At 35.5% G+C, this 10,018-nt stretch overlaps 1 long non-coding RNA gene across 1 annotated transcript; it reads left to right on the top strand.

The window, feature by feature from the left end:
- Positions 1–6,494: 6,494 nt before the first annotated feature.
- LOC146915946 (uncharacterized) lies at positions 6,495–8,030 on the top strand. Its single transcript, XR_015014810.1, has 2 exons — positions 6,495–6,982; positions 7,602–8,030. It is a non-coding gene; the product is annotated as an uncharacterized LOC146915946 (long non-coding RNA).
- The last annotated feature ends 1,988 nt before the right edge of the window (positions 8,031–10,018 follow it).

The raw sequence follows: 10,018 nt of genomic DNA, 5'->3' as shown, positions 1-10,018 counted from the left end.
TTTACTCTTCACTTCTTGTACCTTGTGCTGTGAGTTGGGTTGCTTCTGATTAACCATCACCTTAGGTTTTGGTACTTCAGAAGCAGTAACTGACTTCTTCTGAAATTTAGACTTCAGAACCCCAGATTTTGGTTTCACCAGACTCTGGGGAATAGGTTCTGATCTTTTCAGGATCCTAACCTTTGAAATCTTGGAATCAGATTTGATCATAGCCTTTGACTTAGAGTTCTTTGGCTTTGAAGTAATCTTAGCCTTAGAACTAGAAGCTTCAGGTTCTGATTGAACAACAGTTTCCAACTCAGCCCCTTCTGGTACAAAGAATGTTTTTAGACCTTCCTTGATGCATTCACAACAAGACTTTAGATTGGTTTTCTCAAGTTTCACTTCTGGAAAACCAATTCCTCTGCCATTGTTCTTGTAAATGCTATAAATCATAGAAGCAACTCTGCTTCTGTCAATGCCAGATATAATAAAATCTTCAAGAGCAATTTCATGATTACTTAAAGGTTTTTCATTACACTTTTCTTGTAGCTTCTGACATAAGAACCTGAGCTGATCTTCATATGTTTTACACATGAAGTCAAAGCCCCTAAGTCCTTGTTCAGAAGCTTTCAGATCCAATAGAGTTGATTTTTGCTGTTGTACCAAATCAGCATATTTTTCTTTTAAATCCTTCAACTCATTGGTTCTTACTTCAAAATGTGTAAGAAGTTCTTTAAGTGACTCAACAAGTTCATCTCTGGGAATTTTGAAATATACCTCGTTTTCATCTTATGAGTCTGAATCTGATCCAGCTTCTGAAGTTGCTGTTGCTACCAACCCAACAGCTACCTTTGCATCTTCATCAGCTTCCTCTTTATCAGATCCAGATTCACTACCCAAATCATCCCAGGTTGCCATTAAACTCTGCTTAATCTGCTTCTTGAATTTGCTTGGTTTGAATGTAGACCTCTTTGACTTGTCCTTTGACTTTTCTCTTTGAAGATCAGGGCATTCAGCAATGAAGTGTCCCGGCTTCTTACAGTTGAAGCATCCCTTCTGATCTTCTTTCCTTGAGCTTCTGGAGTTACCCCTTTTGGCGAGAAACTTTCTGTTCTTCTTGGCCAGATATTGAAGTCTGTTTGAGAGCATGGCCATTTCAGCAGCATCTGGTTCAGAATCTGAACTTGACTGTTCTTCCTCTTCAGATTCAACCACTTTGAGAGCTTTTGATGACTTGCCTTTGGATGGAAGAGCTATTGATTTACTCTTCTTAGTAGACTCATGTTCATTAAGACTTAACTCATGAACTTTGAGAGAACTAACAAGATCTTCGACACTTAAAGTGTTTAAATCTTTAGCTTCCTCAATGGCAGTCACCTTCGGTCTCCATCTGGCAGGTAAGCTTCTGAGTATCTTGCTTACATGATCAGAAGCAACATAGCTCTTCTTTAGAATCTGTAGCCCAGAAACTAAGGTTTGAAACCTTGAGTACATCTCCTCAATAGTTTCATCATCCTTCATCATGAATAACTCATACTGATGTACAAGCAGGAGAGCCTTTGCTTCTTTGACCTTCTTGCTCCCTTCATAATTGGAACAGAGAGAAGCAAACATAGCTTTAGTAGTGGATTTGTCACTCATCTTCATGTATTCTGCTTTTGGTATGGCAGTGACAAGGGCTCCTCTGATAATATGATGCTTCTTGTAGAGTTTCCTCAGTTCTGGAGTATGTTTCTTTCTATCCACAGCAGCTCCTTCTTCATCAAGGACTAAATCACCAACACCATCTTCCAGAATATCCCATAATTCTTCATCTAGGCTCATGATGTAACTGTAAAAGTTGGTCTTCCACCAAGAGAATTCCTCAGCATCTCCATTGAATTTTGGAATCTTTCCAACACTGGATTTCTTACTATCACTATAATCATGTGAGACATTTTTATAGCTAGTATCACTGGAACCAGGAGGAGGAGTAGACATGTTTTTCTCAGATCTTTGACTATTGCACGGTTAAGTGTTACACAACAGACCAAGGCTCTAGATACCAATTGAAGGTGAGAAAAACACAAGAAGGGGGGGTTGAATTGTGTTTTAGAAAAATTCTTCGTTTCTCCTAAAAACTGAACACACTGATCAGAAGCTAAGCGAGACAGCTTCTGAAGTGATAATCAGAATCTAAATGCAGCGGAATAAAACAGAGAGAGAGAAGAAGAACGACACAAAGCAATTATACTGGTTCCTTCCACAATCCGGAAGTAGTCCAGTCCCCCTTGCACTTCCAAGGAGATTTCACTAAGAGTAATATCTGATTACAATTGCTCAAGCACACAAGCAAGAGACTTCCTTTGCTCAAGCACACAAGCTAGAGACTTCCTTTGCTCAAGAACACAATCAAGAGACTTCCTGCTCAAGCACAATTGCAAGAGACTTCCTAACTAAACAAAATTACACAGAAAATTGTTTAAGGTTGAACACTTGATATACAATCAGAGGTGCTCACAATACAAATCAGATACAGACTCAATGGACTTAAGAATTTCTAAGATATGACTTTAAGACACAGAAATTCTAAGTGAATGCAGAACAATTTCAGCAGAGGTTTGGCACTTGTAAAAATGTTGTGAGTCTTTCGTTCAGCGTTCTTGCATTACCAAATCTCTAGGTCTTCACTCCTTTATATAGAGGTGTGAAAGAGACGTTGTGAAATTGTCAGCACACCAAAGAGTCGTTGTTGAAGCTTGATCTTTCACCAGTGATCTTTTGCCTGATTTGGTTGTTGTCCTATGAAGAACCAATTTGAAATCCATTCCTTATCCAAAGGAACATCTATGCAGGCGAAGCCGTATTCTGGAGCTGTTTTCTTGTCTTGTAGCGTGGACACAAAACAGAGTAGTGGAGAACGTGGTTGTACAATTCGTACAAAGTACAATGTCAACGCTTTCGTCCAAATTGCAAGCACATGCCTTCAAACACCTTTGAAATGACCGTTGCAATGTTCCACTAATTTTCTGCTGTGTTTTCGAATCCAATAGACAGCTTTTGCAATGTAGATTCTTCAATCTTTGAATCTTTTGCAAATCCAGTTGATCTTCAGCTTCTGGTGAAATGACTTCTGATGATGCAGCTTCTGATGATACAACTTCTGATGAAACAGCTTCTGCAGCTTCTCCAACTTCTGATGATGCAGCTTCTGATGATGTGGCTTCTGGACCTCTTGTCTTCAGGAGCACTATTCTTCAGGAGCAGCTTTACTTCAGGAGCGCTTTTACTTTCAGGAGCGTATTGCCTTCAGAATCATCTAAGCTTCATTTTCTTTTGCTCTTCATTTGCTCATTCAGAACCAATTAATGATGTAACTATTTAACTGTGGTCCTGTACACTTGAACAAATATTAGCTAGTCCAATTTACAATTTTTAATACCTTGTTATCATCAAAACTCTTTAAGGTTCATTGTTAAACACATTTTGTTCCAACAATAACAACTATCCATAAGAGATTCATAAGCAATTGGCTCTCAAAACTCATTTTCAACAAGGTTCGTCTCTCAAAATCACAACATTAAAAATAATTGAGCATTTAAGTCAAAACCAAGTAAACAAGCTCAATTGACTATACCATGTATTCTCATAAGTCACATGTACGTGCAGTAAAGGTTACATAAGCATTTCATCGGCCAAACACAACGAATTATAGGATTCACCAAGTTCGTCTCTTAATTAATCCATTTCAATGCCAAGAAACATAAGAACTCAATAGATCCCTTTAAACAAAGTTATTTCCTTCATAAAAACACCCCTAGATGGTTAGGATAAAGACCCTACACTTTGGAACAAGTTTAGAAGCAATTGGATTGAAGAAAAATGCATTTTTAAAGTTTCTGGTCAGGCAAAATCGAAGTATGATTATTCTCCATCGTAGTACGATTTTTCCAGTGCGAAAACACTCCAAAAACTGGTCAAAAATCGTAGTACGATGGCCAAAATCGTAGTACGATGGCCAACTGACAGACAACATCAGATTTTCCAATTTTCACGTTTTTGCGCGTAAAATCCAAACCGTTAACCTGTTTTCGATGCCGTTTTCGCCTACACGTTCCTGACACTTAGCCCTATCATAATCTACAGAAAAATTCCAGTTTCAACCATCCCAAAATCATTTTCCAAAACATCACATCACACTCATTTTCAAAACAATTAACACTCGAATTTTCACACGAAAATCCCGTTTTCTCCCAAACGACTCAACTAACAAAATCACAACATGAAAACAGAAATCCTACCAAGTCTAACTCACCTAAAAACATCAAAGACTCAGTCAACCACTTCATATATCAAAACTTCATTTTGGTCCTTCACATGAACAACTTAACACCACTTCACAAATTTGAACAACAACAACAAATCTCATCATAATTCACCAATTCATGATACCCAATGCATCAATTCATCAACAACACATCTAACAACAACAACAACAACATCTAATCATGAAATCATCCACAATTTAACAACCACAACTTCATTCTTCATCAATCTCACACAAAAACATATCATATTCATATATACCCATTTTGACATACAAATTCAACAACAACAACACAATTATCATACAAATCATGTTCTCAAACATAACAACAACAATCATGCACGAATTTACACCAATTAAAATCAATTCATCAATTTCATAAAAATGGGTAAAAGGGAAAAGTTATGAAATTATGAGTGAAACCTAACCCTCTTACCTCTAGCACCAAGAATCTCTAACCCAAGCTTCAATTTAGCTCCTAGATGATGAATTCCTCTTCTAGCTCTAGCCTCCAACCCCTTTCTCTTGTTCTTCCTCTTGAACCCTTACCCTCTCTCTATCTCTATCTTAATGAAATGAAATGTTGGTAAAACCCCAATTTCACTTCCAATTAGTGTTTATATAGGCTCTACTCAATTGGGCTCAATTCACAATGTCTTAATGGGCCTAACCCATTTCTATTCTAACCCAAAATGTTACTACTCACTTAACGGTAAAATATAACACTAACGGTCATCTACCGGTAAATAAATAAATTACTACAACTCCCAAGCACTTAGTAAAATAGCAACTCTCAAAAAGAACTAAACATAATCCTCAACCAAATTACAAAATTACCCCTGCTCGCTAAATGACTAAAATACCCTTCTAACACCGAATTCTACAATTCCCAACCAAAAATACACACAGAGGCAAATAATCACATAAGAGCACATATAACACACATAAATAAATAATAAAATATATCTATCGAAAATCGGGCTGTTACAGCTGGGAGTGCTATCTGAGAATCAGAGAGTAGGATGAGGGTTTCATATCCGAAGTTGTTTTCTTCAGGTAATTTTCGAGGGCGAAAATTCTTTTTAAGGGGGGAGTTGTGAAAATCGGTTTTTCGCTAGAATTATTTTAATTATTTATTATGTATGATTATATTTACTTGTATGTGATTAATTGTCTCTTTGTGCATTTTATTCGGGATTAGTGGATTTTGGCTTAAGAATGGTATTTTAGTCATTTGGTGAGTAAGGGTAAATTAGTCATTTTGTTAAGAAGGTTATTCTTTTTTTAAAAAAAGTGGGAATAATTATTTTTACTAAGTTACTAGTGAGTTGGGGTAATTATTTAGAGATGGTAATCTGTGGATTTTGTCGGAGCGTTGCCGAAGACTGTGAATGGATTTGATTCTATTTGGATGATTGTTGATCGGTTGATGAAGTCGACAGGTTTTGTTCCTATCAAGATCGGTATGTCTGTGGCGAGGTTGGCTGAGATCTAGATCGATCAAATTGTCAGATTGCATGGTATTCCTTCTAGTACTGTGTCTGATCAGGATTCGAGGTTTACTTCTATGTTTTGGGAGAGTTTACAAGCTGCTTTGGGAACCAAGTTAAGGTTAAGTTCTGCTTATCATCCCCAAACTAATGGGCTCACAGAGAGGACTATTCAGGGTTTAGCATCGAATATTTACCGTTGATTGAGTTTACTTATAACAACAATTTTCATTCTAGTATAGGGATGGCGTCGTTTGAAGCTTTGTTTGGACTAAGGTTTAAGACGCCAGTGTGTTGGTATGAGTCAGTAGAAAGTGCTTTGTTAGGACCGGTGGTTGTGCAAGAGACGCCAGAGAAGGTTAAGATGATTCAGGAAAATATGAGTGTGTCTCAGAGTAGGCATAAGAGTTACCATGCTAAGAGGAGGAAGGATATTGAATTTGAGGTTGGTGATCATGTGTTCTTGAGAGTGAATCCTGTAACCGGTGTTAGACGTGCTTTGAAGTGACGGAAGTTGACACTGCGTTTTGTTGGACCGTTTGAGATTGATGAGAATGTTGGAGCTATAGCGTATCAGACTGTGTTACTGTCGTCGTTGTCGAATATTCATAATGTGTTTCAGGTGTCTCAGTTGCGGAAGTATGCGTATGATGTTTCTCACGTAATTCAAGTGGATGATTTGGAAGTAAGGGATAATTTGATCGTTGATCGTTGCCCTAAAGAATTCAGTTACCTTCATAACATTAAGCATAAAACATTTTACAGTAAGCATTTGGTCTTTAGAAGCCGAATTCAGCTGCTCAATATTAATAATCATTCCAAATCTCATAGTTATAACATTTGTTACTTAGGAGGTCAAACTCTCCTTTTTTTTTGTTTATAAGCATCAGCAAGTTTAACTTACAACTTATATGAAGTAAGCATTCATGTATCTCTACTATTTGCGTTTTAATAAAAGTTAGGAACGTGACAGCAGAAATCATGTGTATATGAAGGCAGGAGTGATGGTTTTCCATCTAGCCGGAGTGAGCAGACGACGCGGACAGCTGCTGCTCTCAAATTAAACCATCTTGACATACATGATGATGATGCAGAATCATAAAAGTTTGATTTGTGTTTCACTTAAGAGTTCACTTCTCTCAAGAAAAGAATGTACATTACCAACTGCTGACATGCATAAAGGAGGTAAATCCTTCAATGAGAGGTAATGTTTGTTTAATTAGAAGTTATTGGACAAACTCTTCAATAATTTAGTTGTGCATTCTTATCTTTCTTAAATTAGTGATTTACATGGTTTAATTTTTTTTTCATCCATTATGAGTATAGTGTAGTATTTCGGTTCATTGGCTTTGACGTTATTCATTGGCATTGAGATAATAACCTTGCTGCATCATAAATAACATAAAGTTGCTCATGTACTCCTTAGAAAAGGCTGATGTATGATGTATCTCTCTGTCTCTTTTGATAATTTGAAATGTTTTTTTTATCTCTTTTACCACATGTTTTGATAATTTGAAATGTATGGTCCATTTGTTTTCATTGCTTTTAGGAGGGAGAGCAAACATTGATCCACTAGATAGTCCACTAGATAGGTGTTCACATCTTATACTGTTGTGTTATGAAAAATATACTAAAGGCATTGTTGCTTATTAATTTTGATGCAACTTGGAGTGCTATAGTGATGGTGGTTATTTGTTAATCTTTGGTGGTAAGGATTTAAGGTGTTGCTAACCCTGTTGATTCCTGTTGTAATTTTTCTGCATAAAGTGTGTTTTGCAATAGTCATGTGATGCAACTCTATTGTTTTTTTTGTGTTAGTTCAGAACTATGTGTACATGAATTTCGAATTGACGTGGCTGTGAGAAAAAGTAAGTGTCGACGATTGAATGGAATTGTATCTTGGAGTTGTACTGCTTAAGCATTGTGAAAAGGAAAGGCAAGAAGTTTGGAGTTCATGGAACATAAAATTATTTAGCTATGGCAAGCAACTATTTATTTCATCACTGAGTTAGATGCTTGAGATCCTAAAGAGATTGATAGTGTGATTTTGTATGTGATTTTAGTGTACTGATGCTTTTATTTTAGTATAAGAAAGCTCATACCAAAATAGATTTTTAGCCTCTCTTGAGTTATATAGTATGGCAAGAGTGTATGTGTCATGTATTTTAAAGTGATTTTAATGTAGGTGAGTATACAAGTGTAGCTCCATTGGAGTTGTTTCTATGTTTGATTAACCATTTTTTAAGCTGCGATTCTCCTTGCTCACACCTCAATGGTCAATAGGCCGGATGACCTTGCTCACACCTCAATGGTCAATAGGCCGGATGATGTTCATACGTCTAAATTTTTGAACACAATTAATTTTTTTGGTCTTCCAAATCACAAATTAAAATTGAAAGTTGGAGTTCATGTAATGTTAATGTGATATTTGGACTTTACTGCTAGCCTATGTAATGGTACTCGGTTGATAATTACAAAGTTGGGTAGATATGTTCTTGAAGAAAAGGTGATATCAGGAGGAGAAAGTCTATGTGCCTAGAATGTTAAAAATTGTATGTTGATTGCATCAATACGACTACTAATGTAGCATATAACAAATGTTTCAGAATGTTTAAACATCAATTGTCAAAAAAAAAAAATCCTATTAATATAGTCTCCGTACAATTTTGAAGTTGCATAAGTAGTTGATAAATTGCATATTAGTATCTTTTTCAATTGTTCCCTTTTTTTATGTGTATTATTATTTTTAACATTGTATTTGGATTAATCAGAATTTTTTTTTGGTACAGATTAATCAGATTATTATTTACAATATAATTGAATGTTTTGTTTTCCATCAATATGACCCGTGCGGCAGCACGGTTGCAAGGTCTAGTTGCTCTATTACTCCACCTTTTTGTTGCTAAACCCTACTGAAAATAACTGAAAAACATGCTAAGAATAACGTAAGATGACCTGTCATCAGTTATCATGATATGAGTGATTATTCGTCTAATTTGTAATGTATTCCTTATAAAGTGATATTGCTTCCTTATTTGGTGATGAATATGTGGAGTTATTTATTTAGTGATGAATACGTGGAGATTATTAATTGATGATGATTTGTGATGTATGGATTGGAAATACTTGACGATGCAAATGATATGTTATTGATGAGAATCACGAAAGGATATATATATATATTAATGGTGTAAATTATATAATGATGATGAATTTTGAGTTATGCAATGTCGAGTCTTTACTTGAAGTCCATGAATTTATTGAGTATTGTAATCACGAAGATGGAAAAATCACGAAGACGGGGGAATGAATCGATAACATTAAATCTGGTTGTATCCAATTAATCACGAAGATGGGAATCACGATGATGGATGGATTATTCGGTAATATTATCTCCGGAATCCAATTGGTACCACATGCATGTAGAGGTGGCTAGAACATTGCATGAATTGAGATTGGTGAAATATGTCATGCTTGACTATGTGATTTGGTGATTATGTGTATTGGTGAAATTTGGTGAATATATGAATTTAGTCATTTGGTGAATTATATGAAATTGTGATTTGGTGAATTATGTCACTTGGTGATTTATATGGTTGGTGAGTAATGGGGATTTTTATGGAGATGTGTACATGATGATGTTTGTTATTTTGGTGATGCTTGTACACTTGATGATTTTATTTGATGATGTTTATTTTGGTGATAGTAATGAAGTGTAAAGCATATGTAATTGATTTGGTGGTTTCTTTGGTGTTGGCGATTTCCTTGTCGATGCTTTTGAAATGATTATTTGTATTTGTTGAGTTGATTAAGCAAGAGTTTATGTGAGTTATATGATTGATAAGAATTAGGTGAATTATATGCATTATGTGAAGTATGTGCTTTACGTAAAATGAGTGTAGTTGCATGTATGATTATACTTTCTAAATGATGAAGTTGGTGTAGTGTGATGATTAAGCTAAATAAGGAATGAGGTGAGAAATTCTGTTAATGATTGATGTTGTTAAGGTAATGAGCTTAGGATTAATTATTCAATTAAAGAATGAATATGTGTAATATGCTATGATAGAAGTATGAGAACATGATTTGTATTGAATTGGAGATAATATTCATGTGGAGTTGGTATTCTAAGATGATGAGTATATATATGCATATGTGATAATTGAAATCCTTGAATGTTATTGGTTGATTATGTTTATTATGTGGAATAATCTAACCCCCTGTGGTCATTTGGTTAACC

Source organism: Medicago sativa, chromosome 6, assembly GCF_051527215.1.
Source record: "Medicago sativa cultivar Bolivia chromosome 6, Bolivia_mono, whole genome shotgun sequence".
Taxonomy (NCBI): Eukaryota; Viridiplantae; Streptophyta; class Magnoliopsida; order Fabales; family Fabaceae; genus Medicago; species Medicago sativa.
Note: the sequence above shows the minus strand (reverse complement) of the source record. Positions and strands in the feature narration are given on the sequence as shown.